This window comes from Phoenix dactylifera, unplaced genomic scaffold, assembly GCF_009389715.1.
Source record: "Phoenix dactylifera cultivar Barhee BC4 unplaced genomic scaffold, palm_55x_up_171113_PBpolish2nd_filt_p 000564F, whole genome shotgun sequence".
Classification (NCBI taxonomy): domain Eukaryota; kingdom Viridiplantae; phylum Streptophyta; class Magnoliopsida; order Arecales; family Arecaceae; genus Phoenix; species Phoenix dactylifera.
The window spans coordinates 88,545-111,990 of NW_024067969.1; the positions used below are offsets into that span (position 1 = coordinate 88,545).

General features: G+C 37.9%; 2 long non-coding RNA genes across 2 annotated transcripts; one reads left to right on the forward strand and one right to left on the reverse strand.

Annotated features, from left to right (window-relative positions):
- The first annotated feature begins 2,157 nt into the window (after window positions 1-2,157).
- On the forward strand, window positions 2,158-9,101 carry LOC120106550. Its single transcript, XR_005508682.1, has 3 exons — window positions 2,158-2,920; window positions 3,062-5,469; window positions 5,620-9,101. It is a non-coding gene; the product is annotated as an uncharacterized LOC120106550 (long non-coding RNA).
- Window positions 8,357-10,177, reverse strand: LOC120106551. The gene is made up of 2 exons (XR_005508683.1): window positions 9,954-10,177; window positions 8,357-8,758 (listed from the first exon to the last, which is right to left on the reverse strand). It is a non-coding gene; the product is annotated as an uncharacterized LOC120106551 (long non-coding RNA).
- Between the last annotated feature and the right edge of the window lie 13,269 nt (window positions 10,178-23,446).

The window sequence follows — 23,446 nt, forward strand, 5'->3', positions numbered from 1 at the left end:
CATCGTCTATCAGCCATCTAGTATGGACCAATGCAGTAGGCAGGTACCCATGGGTCCCCAGCCACATCAATATTGCGCCCATCGTCTATCAGCCATCTAGTATGGACCAATGCAGTAGGCAGGTACTTCGCAATCTCTCACCACAGATTATAACATCTTTGCCCTCGGCCCAGTGCCTCAGGGCCCACCTGCCCATAGCGGGCTGCTATGGTTCGGCTCCAGATCCCCTGCGGCTCCAAAGAGAATCGGACTGCATGCTGTGCAATGAGCACCTCCTGTCTCTCCAGGAGAGACAGAACCCCAAGGCCATCCTCGGATTTTAGTCCAAATTATCCGGTTGGGACTTGAGATTTATTCAGGTCTATTTTATAATTTTAATTTAATATTGTATTTTGAACTGTTTGATAGGTACAGAGAATTTGACGGACGAGATTAGGGTTGTGTGAGCGAATCAAGGTAGGTAACCCTACACAAATCTTATTGATTTCTAATCACTATTTAATTGTAAGTATGAAATTATGAAATTGTATTTGATATGATCTATTTTCTCAAAATTAGGATCGAGCATATGGTTGCATGTGATTCATAAATTTGATTAAATAGCATTCTTTCATGAATATGTGATTGGGTATAAATTATGGTTACTATATATTGCATGGAAATCATATTTATGGCATGATCATGAATTTTATGTATAACAATGCCATTTTTCATTTTTCAATCTATTTATGAATGTATGAGTTATGAAAAAGAATAATAATTTATGAACTCTCAGGTAGCTATGTCCGCCTCTAGAAATAGGGGCCAGTCGACACCCTGAAATTAGCATCCAATGAATATGACCCTCTGCCAATGGGTTAAAGTTGGTAACGAATATGAATGAGTTACAAAACTCGTCGACTATGAATATGGCCATGTCACGGGATTATAGTGACCATAGCAGCACATCCTTTTGAGAGTAGGATTTATAAAGTATGGATAGATGACAGCATTTTTTTTATATATGACTTGCATTATCATGTTTATGAAATTGCGTGGCTGGAGTATACATTGCTTTAGTACTAATTTAAATATATATGGTATGAAATGATTTAGTTTGCTATAACTGCTATTTTTTTTTAAATGATACATTGGCATATGAATTATTATGCTTGATCCAATAAGATAGTACATGGTCACTTACTGGGCCACATAGCTTATATATCCCCTGTTGTTTTTTTTTTCAGATATATAGGATGCTAAGAGCAGAAAGCCTAAAGAATTTTGAATGAAAAAATTTATTTTGGATGTATAAATTTGGAGGTATGTACTTTTGAAAAAATACTTTATGAATGAAATGACACTTTTTTTTTTTATGAATGAGGCTTTATGTTACTGTGGGCGATAGCTTGCCGTAGCACGGCTATGTCATGGGCCTAATCCGGGGTATGACATTCAGTGGTATCAGTATCCAATACCGGCCCAGATTTTCTCGTCTCTAACTCCGTGGTTGACTGCCAAGTGGTAGGAGAGCGGCACCTCCTCGCACGTACCCAGGAAAAAAATAAAGCCGTTCCTGAGGTCCTCTGTCCATCCGATGTTTTTCTCAGATTAAAGTAACTTTGGCATTTGTTTGATAAGACCTTGTCTTTCCCTTTATTTTTGGTAAAAGCCTTGTCTTTCCCTTCGGGACCCTATCCCTGCCAGGAATAACGATAAAATCATCACCAAGATCGTAGGACTATTATTTTTCAACATTTTTTTTTATGTAATATAGAACTATATATTAAGATTTTATCCAAAATTTCGAGCGTTTAGATTGATGAGTCTAAAAATATATAAGCACGGTAAGAATCCTCGGTCTGTCAGACATGGAACTATTTTTCCTGAACTATGAGCGCTGATATCTCTTGGGTTCCCTCTCAAACATACGAGGGTAACATTAAAATTAACATCTATTGGCTTAAAATTGGGGATGGAATCGCACATAACTATAAAAAATATTGTTGGACAAAGAGTTCACATCAATGTTATGTCACAATATTTATTTGGATAATTAAGTGCTTAAATTGAATTGAATCTTCTCTCTTTGGTGTATAAACTCTTGAACAAAATATGAATCCGCAAGCAATTATTTTCAGTCGATAAAAAGGAATCTATTTATTTATGAGTGAGTGGATGAATTGCTTAGGTTCCTCCTCGGAATGAAACAAATTCCGACATTTAATATGACACGATATTCCCAACTTCAGAAGCACAAGAATTGGTCCCCAAAATATACGAGAAAAGTCATAAGCTTCCTCTTGTAGACGTCTTCTCTACCAAGCCACCTGATGAGCAGTATGTCGCCCCACCCTTGGAAAGATAATCTCCCACCTCATAAGTAAGACATCAAACTGATTTGATACCAAAACCATCTTGCACCCTTCTAGTAGGCTTGCCTGAACCTTAGAGTCGATCCCTGAGTTAGAGCATGAGCGTTTAAACTGCTCTCTTCTGGAGAACCCGAAGAGCCTGCACCGAGTTGAGCTTTGATACGAATTCCTTTCGCTTTCACCACTACCGGCTAACAAAGTAGTGCTAAATGAACCTTCTTTAACCATTAAAGAAGAAAGGTATGGAATTCTCATTTGCCACTATCTCATTATTGTCACTAATCAATGAGGCTAAACTAATGAACCCCACAGCATCTATTCCCCGGGTCATGCCTGTCGGGCCATGATGCCTTCACATCTATAAGCAAACCTGGCGCTCCTGTTCAGCTGCTACAACTCACATTGCTTATCCAGTCACAGATATTAGATGAAGACCATCATACTCTCATGGCTTCTCCTTGTCCTATTATTCCAGTCTCCCTGGTGCTCAGCCATCAAAATGACTCTTCCAGAAGGGAGTGGACCTCATCAACTGCCACAGCTACCACAAGGCCAACGGCTTCAAGGTCAGATTGCCTCAATCTCTCACGAGCAGTTTACCTTGCATGCCATTCCACCATCTGTGCAAAACTTTACCATGCCTTTCCTTATTTTTTCCCCTTGCAAGAGATGAATTGATAAATGCTTCCTTTGTCCATGTTTTGTAGGCCCGAACAAGACCACCGAGTTGAGCGAAGTCAGGAGAGGGGGAGAGTGTGAGGACTCGGGTACTTGGAGGAAGGAGAGCCACAAAGGAGAGGGTGGCGCAGCTGGTGGTGCAGCTGCCGGGAGAAGTCCTGGCACTGCAAATTCCGATCGTGGGGCACAACATGGACATCACAGTGCTGCACCGCAGATGCAAGTGCTATATACTTCCCACCTATCCGCCAACCCTAGTATTTGGTTGATCCTTGTACTTCTTTTCTTCTATTAATTTCTCAGGGTTTACATCCATTTATCATCGAAAGTGTGGTGTTCCAAATTGCATTCTATGATGATGACTGCTGTTAGATTGCAATCTATATATAGTGATGATCATCTCATGTATCTTTCATTGTCAGTAAACAACAGAATGTACTTAATTTCATTTTCCTTGTTGATATGAACCTTGTAGAAAAAATAACAGTCTAAAGAAGAGATGGGTGGCTTCTAGCTAGGTGGAAAACTTGCATAAAATTCAGACTACTTTCGTGTTCAGCAAAACAAAAACATTCAAGTAGATTGAGAGTTGGCTCTGCATTAAGCAATAACTTGGCCCCAAACTTTTTCAGCACAAGATTTCATAGATATGAGATTCGATCTTCTAATTTCTTTAACTAATGCACTCATGCATCATTAATTAGTGGAAGGAGTCATTCATGCATCTTTGGAAGCTCTTGGCTCAATAAAGCTGCAGGAAACGAAGTCAGTGATGCCCACATGTGTTATTTATTTATCTATCAAGCAGAAGTGTCCGTGGATTTTAGTTATACCAGTGGTGCTTCCGAAGGTACCCCTGAGGTCCGTTGTTTGCAGATCATATGGTGTAATTTTATGAGATAAGAACTGGTTGAATAATATGTCCAAGTGTCGAAGATTGGGGCCAGAAAATGAATAGAATGTGCTGTGCAATTTCAGGAGGAACAAACAAAAGCAAGAAGCATGTTTTGCTAATTGATAAGAAATTCCTATACCAAATATTTGTGTCTATTATTATTTATAAAACAATACATGGGCCAAACAGTGAAAGATATTTAGAACAAAGTGGATGAAGAGGAGGGGTTTCTTGGGCAACTGCAATCATCCCATGGGCATGAGACTGAAGGGAAGTCTCATACAATAAAGATGTAGCCAACAGTCATGCACAGGTTGAAATAAATGAAGTACCGTTAAGTGCTAAAGCAATGAAATGATAACGATAAAACCAGATTGTGCTTAAGCAGTTACAAGATCTAATCAAACCAAGAGCAGATTCCCACCACCTTCTAGTAAAATCATCTTTTTGGTTAAAGTAAAATGACTCATAAGCAATGACTTGAAATAGTCTCATCATTACTAAGCAAGCTTTATCCTATCAAACTTTTTCTCAACTTTATCAATAGATTATGTTCCGGAGTTTCAGAAACAGCTGATGATCGGCTCTCATACTGATAGCAGTCCTTAATTATAAATTGATGTTAAATTCCAAGCCAAGACAATCTGAGAAATCAAGTGGCCCCTTATATACCTAGAGGATAAGGTCAGAATTAAAAAGAAACCTGCATTTTCTTGAAATATTAAACAGTTTGACAGACTTGGTTACAGGGGTGAATGATCATGGGTGATGAAGAAGATTTCACTTGACTCACAGAATGAAGTAAGCCCTTGCCAACTTCTAATCAACCACCAAGAACCCTCTTCTTTGACGCAAGAGATCTATGCTTTCAGCACATTTGTATCGAAAATAGATCAAATAGTGGCAAGCATAACATACATGATTCATATCCTATCTAAAGTAATATGTTGTTCCAGAAAGATGAAAATGGATTAATTTAAGGAATTATATTGCACTAAGTAAACTTTCACTAGGTACAATATTTTGATATCTATAGGCAAGAACTCCCCTGTATCTGTACCTGTTAAACTGAAAATAGTGATTAGCAGTTTGCACAGATACAATCAGCTGATTTTAATTTATGGTGCTGTAATTAGCCATTGTCTATTTGGATGTAATTATGGAAGAAGCTGGCGTGCTGCATCCAGACTCATCACTCACAGGAATGTGGTTATCAAGTTCAACATTGTCTTTTTAGCATATAAATTTGCATTCATGATCATCTAAATGCAACACCAGTGGGTACTGTGATTGGTAAAAAGAAGCCTGAGACTCAACTATTCATGAATTAAGGTTGATGAATTGTTTATGGTTCTACTTTGGTGTGAAACATATTCTGGCGTTGAAAGTGGGCAAGGAACTCAAGCTCCAAAAGACTGGATCAGTCTCGAAGCTTGTCCTAATTATTCAAATCTCTTTGGAGTTTGCCTATTGGAAGTGCCTTTGTGCCGAAGGGCAGATTTCACCGATTGTCACAACTACCATGATGCACACAGCCCCAAGGTTAGATGCTTTCATCCCACAGTAGCTAAGCAATTAACATTGCGAGCCATCCCTCAACTGCTACATCTCTACAATGACCATGACTTATTAACTTCACATTCCGAGACTTTTCATGATAGACTTGACAAGTGCTTCATTTCTATTTTCCAGTTATATTGAGGTGTCTGTAGGCCTAAATAAGTCGAAAGAGTCGGGCAAATTTGAAACGAGAGAGGATGAAAGTGAAGAGTTGGATGCTAAAAGGAAAGACGAGCCATGAAGAAGAGGGTGGGGCAGCTGGTACTGGAGGAGGCAAAGGAGGGAGAAGCCCAGGTGGGACAAGATCTGAGGTCCATCATTGGTCACCATCAGGACATTGTGGTGCTGCAGCTTGGATGCAAGTGCTATATATTGTTCTTCCATCCAACATTCTTAGCATTTGGTTGATCCTTCTATTGACCTCTGGAGATTTATGGCTTTTAACATTAAGATGTGTTTTGCCTCATATTGTAATAGCTATGCTGATTGGCTTATAACCCTATAAAAATCAATGTATGAAATCTCTGTAATGAATCTACCATGCTAGTATTGCTTGTTGCCCTGAACCATTAAGTAACTCTGTTCTCCCCCTTGTTCATAAATTCCAGTCTAAGTTTACTCAAGAAAACAGGCCGTCAAATTTATGAATTTCAATAAGGATAATATTTGAACAAATTTAAATTTGGCCCTGCATGTGATAACTTTTACCATTTTGTTCAGAGGAAAACAGGACACAGGGCATGATTATTGAATTGTTCTAATGAGAATGGGCCTTTCCTCTTTCCTTTCTACCTGGATTTGGAGATAACTTTATGAGATCATAATTGTCTTTTTCTCTCAAAAATTAGTATTGGATTAATGAGCTCACATATCACCAGCAGTGCGCCTTAAGGCTTGGGAGTGCTAGGTTCAATAAAATTGCAGGAAATGATGTCAATAACACCGAAGTGTGTTAAAATAATCTATCTGCAAAGCAGAAGCTACGCAGCTATTTACTTTCAAAAATGGTGTTTCTGAAGGAAGCCCTAAGGTCTATGCAGTCTGACTCATGTAATGTTAATTTGATGAGACAAAAAGAAGTCAATAATATATCAAAAAGAGCTTGGGAAGAAAATAAATAGAGTAGTATATGCAATGTAATACTAGAGGAGCACAAATAAAAATGAGAACCATGTCATGCTTATTGGACAAGCTATGCCTCAAAGTGACCATTTGCATGCTATCACTCTCTAACACACATACATGGGCCAATTTATTGAGTAAATTTAGAACTAAGTGATATATAGTGGCGAGTTTCTGGGGCATTCTACGACCATCTTATGCCCTCAAGAATGAAGGGGAATCTTACAAAATAACAAAAAGCTAACAATAATTCTCAAGCTGAATTATATGTGAAGTATTGAAGGTGCTAAGACACCGATGCCATGAAACCATATCACCCTAAAAGCCAAGAGGATTTCCAAATTTAATTGAGCCAAAGGCAGATTAGGAAAAGGTAATGAATTCTATCTCCATGCTGAGAGCGGAACAAGCATGATGGAGGTGCAGCTAGTTCCTTTTTCTCAAATAGAGGGAAAAGCTTATGACCAGTTCTGAAAACTGACATCAACCCGACCCCAACTAATTTAGAATTCCAAGCCCAGACAGCTTTGGGCATACAAGGTCCCATCACACCTAGAGGACACAAGGTGACATGATCCAAGACATACCTTCTCTAAAAATAATTAGTTTAGCAAACTCGGTGTCCAATGTGATCTTACAGGGTGATTCCTTCAGGGCAATCAGCAAAGAAATGTATGAAAAAGCAACCCCCTTGCCATTAACCACCAAGAACTGTCATAATTGATGGCCAAAAGTAGATCAAACATAACAAGCATAAAGATACATAATTCAGGTCCAAACATAAACTAGATTCATATATTTTTCAAGAAAGCCGATGGTGGATTAAGTTCAGTGAACTAGATGGCACCAAGTAAAATTTCACTTGCTACATGTTTTGGTGTTCACTACACATTACACAAGAACTCCCCTGTTTCTATAGTCTAGAACATTATGTCACATGGTCATGGTCAGTGGTTCGCATGATGATATAGTAATCAAGTAATTTTAGTTTGATCAAAGGTGATTTGCTTTTAGATGGTCGAAGATACCGGCATAGCTGTTGACGTAGGATCACTTAATTTTTCTCAAAAAGAGATGACGATCACTTAATCCAATGACAAAACATTGTGTACTCAAAGCGAGGTCGGGGCTATCATTTGCTCATGAAGATTTTGCCTGAATTTTATGCGAACATAAGAATGTATTCTTGCACTCACCTCTTGCTCTTTCCTAAAAGAGATGGGTAATTTGGTTCCTTTGGGACATTTAATATAAATTAAAAGTGCTATCAAGCAAAAACCTTCATAAAGACTCTCTAAAAGATTAATATAATACATTACAGTTTTGTTTTCGCTTTCCTTTCATTGGAATTTGGAAACATTTTTCATGGGTAATTTCGGAAAGGCGAGGATCTTTTTGGGCAAATCTCGGGAGAAAGGAGGGCACTTTTTTTTACCTCAGCAAACAGGCGACTCGTACTCTTGGCGGAGCGCTTCCTCCCATCGGCTTCGGCTCCCTCCTCTCCGCTGCTCCCATCGACTAGGGGCCGGAAGGGGGATAGGTGGGGAGTCGCAAATGCGGAACACCGCACGTGAAGTTTGAACTAGAGCCGGCAAACCAAATGCCGGGACTGGCGACATGGGAATTTTACATGAAACTTCCTAGATAAATCAAACAATACAAACTAGTCGTGCTTGAACTAGTCTCGGAAGATGCAGCGCCGGTACCAGCTCAAACTTTGCATGGATTTTGCATGAAACACCCTAGCGAAATCGAATGTAATACGCTAGTAGTTTTAACTTGGAATTAAACTAGTCCCGGTACACTGATTGCCGGTACTAGCTCAAGTTTAGATGAGAAGATGCCCAAGTCAAATATTATGAGTTGGTAAGTCAAAGTTGAACAGGTCCCGGTGTATGGATTGCCGGGATTAGTCCAAACAAAAAGATTAACGTTACACAGCAACTCTTCGTATCCAACGGTGCTACGGGAAAGGGCTTGTTTGTATAGAATTACAAAGTGGTAGACTTGGTATGAAATTTCGTGGCCACACGTACCTATGAACCTGTGTGGGAGCTTCCACTCTCGGCACCTTTGACAACTCCAATCTTAATTGAATGCACCCCTTCTTGTTCTCTTCTTGATGCAAGAAAAAGAACAACTGCAAGAACTATATTTTGCATCCTCAGAGTGTTTTGTGAAGTTAATGAATTGATAGAAAAAATTCTAATGAAAGGAAACGGCCCTATATACTTCCTTGCGCATAGATCATTTTTGCCCCATGCTATTGAGTATGATATTAAGTTGATCCCAAATGCTGTAATTGCAGTCTTTGTACTCTCTTCTTGTAAGCTAATCATATCTGTAAAATTTCTCCCTTCTTTCAGTTTTCTTGTATCCACTCTTTCTCCTATACCAATTCACCTTTCTAATATTTGTATTGGATTGACTTTGAACCTTTGTTTTCTGAATTATGTTGGTCAAGCTTTGCTCCCTCCAGTCAAAAAAAAAAAGAAAAAAGAAAATCACAAATACTAGACTCCTGGATTCTTTTATCATGACTCACATCTATTAGGAGGTAACTAATGCGGTGAGTCAGACTGCATCTTATATAGCCAATCATACAAGAGTTACCTTTTGGGATCCACCACACGTCTCTCCCTTCTTTTTTTTGGTTAAAATCTCTCCCTTCTTCTCTAATGAAAATTTTGTATACTGATTCTAGTGAATGTATTTATAATTTTATAATAAAAATAGGAGCTGGCATGTTGGAAGCTGCTCGAGATGATGCTCTTACTTCTTTTTTTTAATAATTTGTCAGTGCTTCATCCTCATTGATGCTTATTGTCACCTAAGATAATATAACCCAAAATTATTATTTTATTTTATATATTATTATTATTTTATTATTATATATATATATATATTATTGTTATTCTAATTATGCGAAAGCTAACTTAGCTACCCATTTTCATGATTAATCTTAAAGTTTTTAACCATGGTTAAACTTATAGCTCTGATACCATTGAATGTCGCCCTGGATCAGGAGTATCAGAGAAGCCGGAGCAAGGATTGTTGTAGTCCATTCCTGGAGCACGGTAAGCCCTGATCATGTTACTTTTTCCCTATTTTTCTTCTTTCTAGTTTCCGAAATGAAATAGAGGGGAGACTCCATGGCTCTCGGCCGTGGCCGCAGCCGCTGCTGGCTCTCGGTGGGGGCTGCAGTCAAGCCAGAGTCCTGTCCCCTTCCTTCTCTTCAGTGGGGCAGGGTGCCTCAGTGCAAAGAAGAAGGGAGACGGAAAGAAAAGAAAGAAAGAAAGAAGGAAAGAAGGAAAGAAAGAAGAAAAGAGGAAGAGGGGACTCACGGTTCGTCGTCGCGTGTGGCGACCGCCGGCTTCGGCCGCGAAAGTCGCCGGCGTGGGCATATGCCGCAAACCGGCCGAGGACGCGAGCGTCGAGCGTCGGCCGCAGGCGCAGCCGAGGGCATCACGGGCCCGTCCGTGGGCACCATCGGCCGTGGCCCGGCCCCTCCCGAGTTCACACTTCTCTCTTCGCGGGAGAAGAAAGGGGGAAGGAAGAGAGGAGTCGGGAGAAGCTTAGGAAGGAGAAAAAAAGAAAGAAAAAGAAAAAGAAAAGGAAAGAGAAGAAAAGAAAAGGAAAGAAAAGAAAAAGAAAAAAAAAAGAAAAAAAAAAGAAAAATAAAATGAAAATAATAGAAAAGTGAATAAAATAATAATTAAGAGAAATCACGCTAATATAAAGGATTTTAGTCCAAATTATCCGGTTGGAACTTGAGATTTATTTAGATTCATTTTAGAATTTTAATTTAATAATGCATCTTGAACTATTTGATAGGTACAGAGAATTTGACGGACGAGATTAAGGTTGTGTGAGCGAATCGAGATAAGTAACCCTGCACAAATCTTATTGATTTTTAATCACTATTTAATTGTAAGTATGAAATTATGAAATTATATTTGATATGATATATTTTCTCAAAATTAGGATCAACCATATGGTTGCATGTGATTCATGAATTTGATTAAATAGCATTCCATCATGAATATGTGATTGGGTATGAATTATGGTTATGATAAATTGCATGAAAACGATATTTGTAGCATGATCATGAATTTTATGCATAACGATGCCATTTGTTATTTTTCAATCTATTTATGAAGGTATGAGTTATGAAAAAGAATAATAATTTATGAACTCTCAGATAGCTATGCCCGCCTCTAGAAATAGAGGCCAGTTGATATCCTGGAGCTAACATCCAACGAATATGGCCCTTTGCCAACAGGTTAAAGTTGGTAACGAATATGAATGAGTTATAAAACTCGTCGACTACGAATATGTCCCTATCACGGAATTATAGTGACCATAGTAGCACATCCATCTGAGAGTAGGATTTATAAAGTATAGATAGATGACAGCATTTTTTCATATATGACTTGCATTATCATGTTTATGAAATTGCCTGGCTGGAGCATACATTGCTTTACTACTGATTTAAATATATATGGTATGAAATGATTTAGTTTGCTATAACTGCTATTTTCTTTAAATGATGTATGGGCTTATGAATTATTATGCTTGATCCAATAAGATAGTATATAGTCACTTACTGAGCCACATAGTTCATATATCCCCTATCGTTTTTTTTCAGATATATAGGATGCTAGGAGCAGAGAGCCTAAAGAATTTTGGATGGGAAAATTCATTTTGGATGTATAAATTTAGAGCTCAAAAATACTTTATGAATGAAATGACACTTTTGTTTATGAATGAGGCTTCGTGTTACTATGGGCGATAGCTTGCGGTAGCACGGCTGTGTCACGGGCCTAGTTCGGGGCGTGACATTATCCTTATCGAAATTCATAAATTTGAGGGCCTATTTTCTTAAGTAAACTTAGACTGGAATTTATGAACAACATTTATGTTGTTCACTTCCAAGCAACCTATCTCCTCTTCAGACTAATATTAAGAAACAAGGGGGAGAACAGAGTTACTTAATGGTTCAGGGCAACAAGCAATACTAGCATGGTAGATTCATTACAGAGATTTCATACATTGATTTTTATAGGTTTATAAGCCAATCAGCATAGCTATTACAATATGAGGCAAAACACGTCTTAATGTTAAAAGCCATAAATCTCCAGAGGTCAATGGTGTTGGCCGAGTCCCACCTTATGTGAGGTGGGACCCAACAATTTAAGTAAAAAAAAAGAAAATAATAAAAGGAAACAAAAAGAGAAAAAGAGGTGTTAGGGTTTATTTTCTTAGAGGGTGGATGAAAAAAAAAAGAAGGCAGCCGTCTTGGTAAAGTGCTTGTGGAATCCATCTCAAGGAGGAGGTGAAGTTCTTATTCAAGGCATCTCAAGAGGAAGAAGAACCTTGTGCAAATCTACACTCGGTGAGATTGTTCTCATTTTATTATTGGAGCCTAAACTTTTTTTCATATAAACTCTTTGTTTGTGATCCAAAAAAGAGATCCTTGATGTATGTAATCCTAGCTTAGCTTAGAGAAGATACTTTATAAGCCCATTATTATTGATGGTGGAGGTTTGTGGTGCACTTAGGACCGATGGTTTTTTTCCTCATATTGGAGGGTTTTCCACCTAAAAATTGTTGTCTCTTACTTATGGTTTCTTGTGGTTTGTTTTTGGTAGTTCTTGCATTAATTAATTATTGTGGTATTCTTATTCTACTCACACAAAGATAGAAAAGTTGTTGATCTAGTGAGGGGTCTTTCCTAACAAGTGGTATCAGAGCAAGATTTTGTGCCTACAAGGTGTTTGATAAAATTCTTGTGTGGCTAAAATGGAGGATTCTATGGGAGGCATGATCAAATTAATATCTTCTAACTATGCCATTTGGAAACCTAGGATGGAGGATATCCTCTATTGTAAGGATTTGTATGAACCTATCCATGGAGATGAGGCTAGGCCAAAGAAGAAGACCGATAAGGAATGGGAGATAATGAATAGAAAGATAGTTGCACAAATTAGACAATGGGTTGATCAAACCGTGTTTTATCATGTTTCTCAAGAAACTAATGCCTTTTCTTTGTGGAAGAAATTGGAGGTCATATATGAGAGAAAGACTGCACAGAATAAAGCCTTTTTGATTAGGAGGCTTGTCAACTTGAAGTATAAAGATGGATAAAGTGTGACAGAACACTTGAATGACTTTCAAGGCTTGGTGAATCAATTGACTACTATGAAGCTTGTCCTAGATGAGGAGTTGCAGGCTTTGTTACTTCTTAGTTCTTTGCCAGACAGTTGGGAGACTCTTGTGGTGTCTCTAAGTAATTCTACACCTGACGGCAAGGTCACTTTGGATATGGTAAAGGATAGCATGCTAAATAAAGAGGTTAGAAGAAAGAAACAGGGAATATCTCTTGAAGCTGAGGCTCTTGTGACAGAAAGAACAGGTAGAAGTAAAAGCAAGCATCCTTACAATAGAGATAAATCCAGGGGCAGGTCAAAGTCAAGGAAAGGTATAAAATGCTATCATTGTGGCAAACTAGGACACATGAAAAGAGAGTGCAGAGCATTGAAAAAAGAGCAAAATATAGAAAAAGATGAAGCAAAGACAGAAGAAAAGAATGTTACAGCAGTTGTAGCTGATGCAGATGTCATTGTTATTAGTGATGGTTGTGTCAACCTTGCATATGAAGACAGTAACTGGGTGATCGATTCCGGTGCTTCTTTTCATGTCACTCCACATGGTGGTTTCTTCACATCCTATACTTATGGTGATTTTGGTTATGTTAGGATGGGAAATGATGGTTTATCCAAAATTGTTGGCATAGGAGGTGTATGTTTAGAAACCAACACAGGCTACAAGTTGCTACTCAAAGATGTTAGACATGTTCCGAACATCCTCCTCAATTTAATCTCCACCGGTAAGCTTGATGATGAAGGTTATAGCAATCATTTTGGTGAAGAAAAATGGAAGCTCACAAAAGGCTCTTTGTTGATAGCAAGAGGAAAGAAAAATAATACTCCCTACATGATGCAAGCAAAGCTAAAGAAAGAAGAGGTGAATGCAATTGATGATGATTTCTCTACAAAGCTTTGGCACAAAAGGCTTGGGCACATGAGTAAGAAAAGACTTCAAATTCTAGCCAAGGAGTTGCTACCGAATACCAAAAGTATGTCCTTGAAAACTTGTGTTGATTGTTTAGCCGAAAAACAACATAGAGTTGCATTTCATAGAACACCTATATCTAGAAAAATTAACATTCTAGATTTGATACATAGTGATGTGTGCATGATGGATAGTAAAACTCTTGGTGGTGCACTTTATTTTGCTATTTTTATTGATGATCATTCTAGAAAGGTATGGGCTTTTGCTTTGAAATCCAAGGATCAAGTTTTGGATATATTTAAACACTTTCATATCATGGTTGAAAGAGAGACAGACAAGAAGCTAAAGTGCATTAGAGCAGATAATAAAGATGAGTATAGGATAAAGCTCCAAAAGACAGTTCCTAAAACACCGCAAGAAAATGGAGTTGCAAAGAGAATGAATAGAACAATTGTAGAGAGAATCGGATGTATGCTTTCTCATGCAAAGTTGCCAAAACTATTTTGGGATAAAGCTATGAGGACTGCAGTGGATCTGATCAACCTTTTTCCATCGGCTCCTTTGGATGGTGATATGCTAGAAAGAGTTTGGACAGGAAACGATGTATCCTACAGTCATTTGAAAGTATTTGGATGTAAGACATTTGTTCACATACCAAAAGATGAAAGGTCTAAGCTTGATGGAAAGTCTAAAGAATGTATTTTCTTAGGTTATGGCCATGAAGAATTTGGATACAGGTTATGGGATCTAAAAGACAAAAAGGTGATCAGGAGTAGAGATGTTGTCTTCTTTGAAGATCAGTTTATTGAAGACTTTGGAAAGCAAGAGAAGCCGAAGTATTTAAATAGTTCTCCAATTAATCTTGATCCAGTTCCTCCACCTATGGTACATGATGATGATAGGAGAGATGTGCAGGATGACAGTGAGCATAGTGATACAGGTGCTAGTGAGGGTTCTACAGGTGATAATGGTCACAGCGAAGCTTCAAAACATGGTGAGCTATCAAGTCAGTCTGAAATGACAGAACCAGAGGTCGAAGGTCCACTAGATGGCACAGAACATCATCTAGATATCCTGCTTCAGAGTATGTTCTTCTTACATATGAGGGGGAGCCAGAATGCGTCCAAGAAGTGCAGAATCATAAGGACAAGGATAAATGGTTTCAAGCTATGCAAGAGGAAATGAAATCCTTATATGAAAATCATACTTTTGATTTGGTGAAGCTTCCTAAGGGCAAGAGACCACTCAAGAACAAATGGGTATACAGATTAAAGGAGGATGAGAGCGGCTTAAAACCCAAGTATAAAGCAAGACTAGTTGTCAAGGGCTTTGGTCAGAAGAAAGATATAGATTTTGATGAAATTTTTGCTCCGGTTGTAAAAATGTCATCTCTTCGGATTATATTGTGTTTGGCAGCTAGTATGGACCTTGAGATTGAGCAGCTTGATGTGAAGATAGCCCTCTTGCATGGAGACTTAGAGGAAGAAATTTATTTGGAGCAACCTGAGGGGTTTAAAACTAAGAGCAAAGAACATCTTGTTTGTAAGTTGAAGAAAAACTTATATGGGCTCAAACAAGCACCAAGACAATGGTATAAAAAGTTTGATTCTTTTGTGATGGGCCATGGCTATAAGAGGACAAAATTCGATCATTGCGTCTATGTGCAAAGATTTAGTGATGGTGATTTTATCATTCTATTGCTTTATGTAGATGATATGTTGATTATTGGCCATGATACTAACAAAATTGATAGGTTGAAGAAAGACTTAAGCAAGTCTTTTGCCATAAAAGATATGGGGCTCGTAAAGCAAATGCTTGGCATGAGAATTTTTCGTGATAGAAAGAACAAGAAGCTTTGGCTATCACAAGAAAGGTATATTGAAAGGATGCTTGAGCGGTTTAATATGAAAAAGGTTAAACCGATTTTTTCTCCACTTGCAAATCATTTCAAACTCACAAACAAGCAATGTCCTACAAGTAAAAGAGAGAAAGAGGAGATGCAAAAGGTTTCCTATGCTTCAATAGTAGGAAGTTTGATGTATGCCATGGTGTGTACAAGACCAGACATAGCCTATGCAATTGGTGTTGTGAGCAGATTTCTCTCGAATTCTGGCAAAGAACATTGGGCTGCAGTCAAATGGATACTTAGATACCTTAGAGGTACTTCCAAAGCTTTCTTATGCTTCGGAAATGGAAAAACTATGCTAGAGGGATTCACAGATGCAGATATGGCTGGTGATATTGATACTAAAAAGTCTACATTGGGATACATGATGACTTTTGCAGGGGGAGCTCTTTCATGGCAGTCCAAATTGCAGAAATGTGTTGCTTTGTCCACTATAGAGGCTGAATATATTGCGGTGACAGAGGCATGTAAGGAAATGTTGTGGATAAAAGAATTCCTCCAAGAATTGGGCTTGAAACAAGAAAAGTATACTATCTTTTGTGATAATCAGAGTGTCATTTATCTTAGCAAGAATCCTAACTTTCATTCAAGGTCGAAACATATTGATATGAGGTATCATTAGATTCGAGATCTGTTGGAATAAAAATTTTGCATCTAGAGAAAATCCATACCGATGAGAATGGGTCGGATATGATGACTAAAATTTTGCCTAAGAAGAAGCATGATATTTGTATACTTAAGGTAAGTTTAGTGGAGCCTCTCACATAAGGTGGAAGGGGGAGAATTGTTGGCCGAGTCCCACCTTATGTGAGGTGGGACCCAGCAATTTAAGTAAAAAAAAAGAAAAGAATAAAAGGAAACAAAAAAAGGAAAAGAGGTGTTATGGTTTATTTTCTTAGAGGGTGGATGAAAAGAAAAAAAGGGCAGCCGTCTTGGTAAAGTGCTTATGAAATCCATCTCAAGGAGGAGGTGAAGATCTTATTCAAGGCATCTCAAGAGGAGGAAAAGCCTTATGCAAATCTACACTCGGTGAGATTGTTCTCATTTTATTATTAGAGCCTAAACTCTTTTTCATATAAACTATTTGTTTGTGATCCAAGGAAGAGATCTTTGATGTATGTGATCCTCTAGCTTAGCCTAGAAAAGATACTTTGTAAGCCCATTATTGTTGATAGTGGAGGTTTGTGGTAGACTTAGGTCCGGTGGTTTTTTTCCTCACATTGGAGGGTTTTCCACCTAAAAATTGTTGTTTTTTGCTTGTGGTTTCTTGTGGTTTGTTTTTGGTAGTTCTTGCATTAATTAATTATTGTGGTATTCTTATTCTACTCACACAAAGATAGAAAAGTTATTTATCTAGTGAGGGGTCTTTCATAACAAAAGGAAGGATCAACCAAATGCTAAGAATGGTGGATGGAAGAACATTATATAGCACTTGCATCCAAGCTGCAGCACCACAATGTCCTTATGGTGACCAAGGATGGACCTCAGATCTTGTCCCACCTGGGCTGCTCCCTCCCTTGCCTCCTCTAGTACCAGCTGCCCCACACTGTTCTTCATGGCTCGTCTTTCCTTTTAGCATCCAACTCTTCACTTTCATCCTCTCTCGTTTCAAATTTGCCCGACTCTTTCGACTTATTTAGGCCTACAGACACCTCATTGTAACTGGAAAATAGAAATGAAGCACTTGTCAAGTCTATCATGAAAAGTCTCGGAATGTGAAGTTAATAAGTCATGGTCATTGTAGAGATGTAGCAGTTGAGGGATGGCTCGCAACGCTAATTTCTTAGCTACTGTGGGATGAAAGCATCTAACCTTGGGGCTGTGTGCATCATGGTAGTTGTGACAATCGGCGAAATCCGCCCTTCGGCACAAAGGCACTTTGAATAGGCAAACTCCAAAGAGATTGGAATAATTAGGACAAGCTTCGAGACTGATCCAGTCTTTTGGAGCTTGAGTTCCTTGCCCACTTTCAATGCCAGAATATGTTTCACACCAAAATAGAACCATAAACAATTCATCAACCTTAATTCATGAATAGTTGAGTCTCAGGCTTCTTTTTACCAATCACAGTACCCACTGGTGTTGCATTTAGATGATCATGAATGCAAATTTATATGCTAAAAAGACAATGTTGAACTTGATAACCACATTCCTGTGAGTGATGAGTCTGGATGCAGCACGCCAGCTTCTTTCATAATTACATCCAAATGGACAATGGCGAATTCCAGCACTATAAACTAAAATCAGCTGATTGTATCTGTGCGAACTGCTAATCACTATTTTCAGTTTAACAGGTACAGATACAGGGGATTTCTTGCCTATAGATATCAAAAGATTGTACCTAGTGAAAGTTTACTTAGTGGCATATAATTCCTTAAATTAATCCATTTTCATCTTTCTGGAACAACGTATTACTTTAGATAGGATATGAATCATGTATGTTATGCTTGCCACTATTTGATCTATTTTCAATACAAAGTGTGCTGAAAGCATAGATCTCTTGCATCAAAGAAGAGGGATCTTGGTGGTTGATTAGAAGTTGGCAAGGGCTTACTTCATTCTGTGAGTCAAGTGAAATCTTCTTCATCACCCATGATCATTCACCCCTGTAACCAAGTCTGTCAAACTGTTTAATATTTCAAGAAAATGCAGGTTTCTTTTTAATTCTGACCTTATCCTCTAGGTATATAAGGGGCCACTTGATTTCTCAGATTGTCTTGGCTTGGAATTTAACATCAATTTATAATTAAGGACTGCTATCAGTATGAGAGCCGATCATCAGCTGTTTCTGAAACTCCGGAACATAATCTATTCATAAAGTTGAGAAAAAGTTTGATAGGATAAAGCTTGCTTAGTAATGATGAGACTATTTCAAGTCATTGCTTATGAGTCATTTTACTTTAACCAAAAAGATGATTTTACTAGAAGGTGGTGGGAATCTGCTCTTGGTTTGATTAGATCTTGTAACTGCTTAAGCACAATCTGGTTTTATCGTTATCATTTCATTGCTTTAGCACTTAACGGTACTTCATTTATTTCAACCTGTGCATGACTGTTGGCTACATCTTTATTGTATGAGACTTCCCATCAGTCTCATGCCCATGGGATGATTGCACTTGCCCAGGAAACCCCTCCTCTTCATCCACTTTGTTCTAAATATCTTTCACTGTTTTTGTTTGTTCCTCCTGAAATTGCACAGCACATTCTATTCATTTTCGGGCCCAGTCTTCGACACTTGGACATATTATTCACTCAGTTCTTATTATTAGCATGTCTCCTAATTTTAGGAGACTTGATGTGGCCCACTTGATCAAGTTTACCCACATCAAGATAAACACAACCTCGTTTAAATGGTGACTTAATCCAATCTGATTAGAGGTTATTCAGAGTTTATCTTATCAGGTGGTTTTCGTGATGGATGGAAACTAATTAGAGATAAACCTTAAAGATAAAGATTCGGGTCCCTAACCTAGCTCTATAAATAGCCTGTAGATCTATCACCTAAGGCACTCAAGTTCTACAAAGGTTAGAAGCTCTAGATCTCCTCTCTCTCTCTCCCGAAAGTCTCTTCCTCTTCCCTCTCGTGTGGGCGCTTGAATCAGAGGTGGGTGGTTGGTGCTTAATCAAAAATGTTTAATCTCAAAGGTGCTTAATCAACGATGGCCAGAGGTCAGTAAAAATTTATTTATTTTATTAATTATTATAACTGGAGGCGAGAAGGCGGCGGGCCACCGTCCAAAGGAGGAGGCCGCCGCCGCCGCCTTCAGGGAAGAGGGGCCGCCGGTTTGGCCCCCTTTTCTCCTCCTTTCAATTAGGAGGAAGAAGACGTTTTGGATTTGGGTTTCGGACTTTGAAATTCGGCCCAAATCCGAATCCAGTTATAATAATTAATAAAATAAATAAATTTTTACTTACCTCCGGCCATCGTTGATTAAGCACCCTTGAGATTAAACATTTTTGATTAAGCACCAACATTCCACCTCTGATCCAAGCGCCCACACGAGAGGGAAGAGGAAGAGACCTGTGGGAGAGAGAGAGAGGAGATCCGGAGCTTCTAACCTATGCAGGACTTGAGTGCCTTAGGTGATGGATCCACAGGCTATTTATAGAGCTAGGTTAGCGACCCGAATCTTTATCTTTAAGGTTTATCTCTAATTACTTTCCATCCATCACGAAAACTATCTGATAAGATAAACTCTGAATAATCTCTAATTAGATTGGATTAAGTCACCATTTAAACGAGGTTGTGTTTATCTTGATGTGGGTAAACTTGATCAAGTGGGCCACATCAAGTCTCCTAAATTAGGAGACGTGCTAACATTCTCCCACTTGGCCCACATAACATAAAGATGACAAAACTATATTATGGCCATAATTAAATTTATCCAATCTTGTATCCGTTATCAACAAATATCATTACATGAATCATAGCGGTTATATCTTATTATGAAGATATTTCTTTCCATGTATTACAATGTAAGGTATTTATTGATATGTTCTTTATAAGATATATCCATATCTTACTAAATGATTAAATAATAGTCCCTTAGGATTTTTTCTTTATGTATCTCTTTATGCATCAAAAAATACCATACATGACAAAAGATAAACTTTATGTGCACAACCATAGTCATGTATCAAAGCTCTAAGCATTATTCACAAAATGTGAATACAAAAAATGAAAAGAAAGATCATACATCAAATGAGCTAATAAGTCCCATATGATCTACATGATTTGTGTAAACTTTAGCCGGCAATAGTTTAGTCATGGGATCAGCAATCATCAGCTCAATACTGATATGTTCAATAAACACATCTCCAGATCTTACTTACTTTATCTCTCACAACCAAATACCTTATATCTATGTGCTTATTATGGCTGCCACTTTTGTTATTCTTAAAAAAGCAAACTGCAACCGTATTATCACAATAGATCTTTATTGGTCTTGATATAGAATCAAAAATCCTTAGTCCTGCTATGAAATTCCTTAGTCATATAGCCTGTGAAGTCACTTCATAGCATGCAACAAATTCTGCTTATATGATTGATGAAGCAGTTATAGACTTCCTTGTATCCGAACATCCAGCAAAATCTGAATTTGGATATCCGATAACCTCCAAGGAATCCGTATGTCTATAAGTAAGTTTGAAGTTCTTGGTTTCTTATAAATATCGTAGTACTTTCTTGGCAGCTTTCCAATGTTTCTACCCTGGAGCTTTAGTATCTCCTCAACATTCCTACTGTAAATGCAATGACTGGACCAGTACATACTTGAATATACATCAAGCTACCAACTGCATAAGCATAAGGTATGCTTTTCATATGCTCCAGTTCCAAATTATTTTGTGGTGATTGTCTCAAACTGAATTTGTCTTCTTTGACAATGGATGCTACTAAAGGTGAACAAAATTTCATATTAAATCTTTCTAAAACTCTTTCGATGTAGGCCCTTTGAGATAATCCCAATATCCTTCGGAATCTATCTCTATTAATCTTTATGCCAATGACATATGAGGCTTTACCCAAATCTTTCATCTCAAAGTGTTTAGAAAGAAAATCTTTAATTTCACGTAGCAAACCCAAATCACTGGTTGCAATTAAAATATCATCCACATATAGGACTAGAAAGATATATTTACTCCCACTGATCTTAAGGTATATACACTGATCAACAATGTTCTCTGTAAAACTATATGAAGTAACAATATTGTGAAACTTGATATACCATTGGCGGGAGGCCTGTTTAAGTCCATATATGGATTTCTTTAACTTGCAAACCAGATGACTGTCCTTAGATGAAAATCTTTCAGACTGATCCATGTATATCATTTTCTCAGGATCATCATTCAAAAAGGCTGTTTTCACATCCATCTGATGTAGCTCTAAGTCAAAATGAGCTACTAATGCCATGACTATCCTAAAAGAGTCCTTCTTAGAAACTGGAGAGAAGGTCTCATGAAAATCAATTCCTTCCTTTTGAGTAAAACTTTTGGCCACAAGTCTAGCCTTATATCGCTCAACATTACTAGAGAAGACCCTTTTGGTCTTAAAGACCCATTTATAGCCAATAGCTTTTGCTCCTTATGGTAACTCAACACGATCCCATACTTGATTTTTAGCTATTGATTCCATCTCTTCTTTCATGGCATCATGCCATAGAGAGAAATGATCCCCTGTCATGGCTTCTGAAAACGAATTAGGATCAACTTGAGGTCCAACATCAAAGTCGGATTCTTGAAGGTATATAAGGTAGTCACTAGATATTGCTGGTCTCCTTATTCTTGGGGATCGTCTTGATTCAATAAGAGGTTCCGTATGAGTTTGTTCCTCAAGGTGTGGTTGCTCTTGAATTGGTTGTTCTTCAATTATATTTGGAACTGAATTTTGAAAAACAACCATATTCCCAATTGATTCCCCACTTGGTTCACCAATTGGTTCCTTTATTTCCTCAAACGATATGGTTCGAGGAAGACCACTCCCACTAAACTCATGATCCTCAAAAAATTTAGCATTTCTAGCTTCAATGATTCTATGTGTGTGTGCGGGACAATAAAACTTGAATCCCTTGAAGTTTTCAGCATACCCAATAAAGAAACCGCTAACCGTCCTAGGGTCTAAGTTCTTCATGTGTGGATTATAAATCCTCACCTGAACTTGACAACCCCATATGTGTAAATGTCCTAAACTTGGTTTCCATCCTTTCCACAACTCAAAAGGAGTTTTAGGAATAGCCTTAGATGTAACCCTATTTAGTACATATACAACGGTTTTTAAAGCTTCACTCCATAGCTTGATAGGAATATTCGAATGACTAAGCATGCTCTTTACCATGTCCATCAGCATACGATTCCTTCTTTCTGTCACACCATTTTGTTGTGGTGTCCCCGGCATTGAATATTGAGCAATTATGCCCTTTTCTTTAAGGAATGTAGCAATTGGCCCAGGCTTCTGTCCAAATTCTGTGTACCTTCCATAATACTCTCTACCCCTGTCTGACCTAATAACTTTAATTTTCTTTTCGGTTTGTTTCTCTACCTCTGCTTTATATGTTTTGAAAGCATCAAGTACCTCAGCCTTATCATATAAAGGATAGAGATATATATACCGAGTATGGTCATCAATGAATGAGATAAAATATCTTTAACCATTCAGACAAAGTGGGATAAATGGTCCACAAAGATCTGTGTGTATTATCTGTAGAGTCTCAGAACTCCTTTTGGCTCCTTTAGTGGTCATGTTGTTTGCTTTTCCTTTATGCAATCCACGTAAGTACCAAGGTTGGTAAAATCAAGAGTATTTAAACTCCTTCATTTAGTAACCTCTTTATTCTTGCTATTAAGATATGTCCCAATTGCCTATGCCATAATAACGTGGAGTTCTCCTTAATAATATTCCTCTTTATGCCAATCTTTTAGGGAGAGAAAAGTCCTACATGATATGGGCAATATGAATTATAGTACCAGAACTAATCCACTATGTATTATTAGGAACATTAACAAAATTAGACTCATAACATACAAGAGATAGTAGATTATCTTTTCTTTCGAGCCACTTCCTATATTTGGTACAATCGTTCTTCATATTCCCTTTTTTCTTGCAAAAGAAGCATGCAACGTTATTGCCTTCATGCTTGAAAGACACTAGCATTCTTCTCTTTAGAGACACCTTTTTCTTTATGAGTTTTTTCTTTTCTTTGAAATGCTAAATTAGCAAGTTCAAGAGTCTCATGCTTTAATCTCTCTTTCTCTTGAACACACATGGTCAAGAGTTCATTAATTGACCATTTTTTCTTGTATGTATTATAGAAAATTTTAAAAGGATCATATTCCTTAGGAAAAGAGTTCAAAATGAAATGT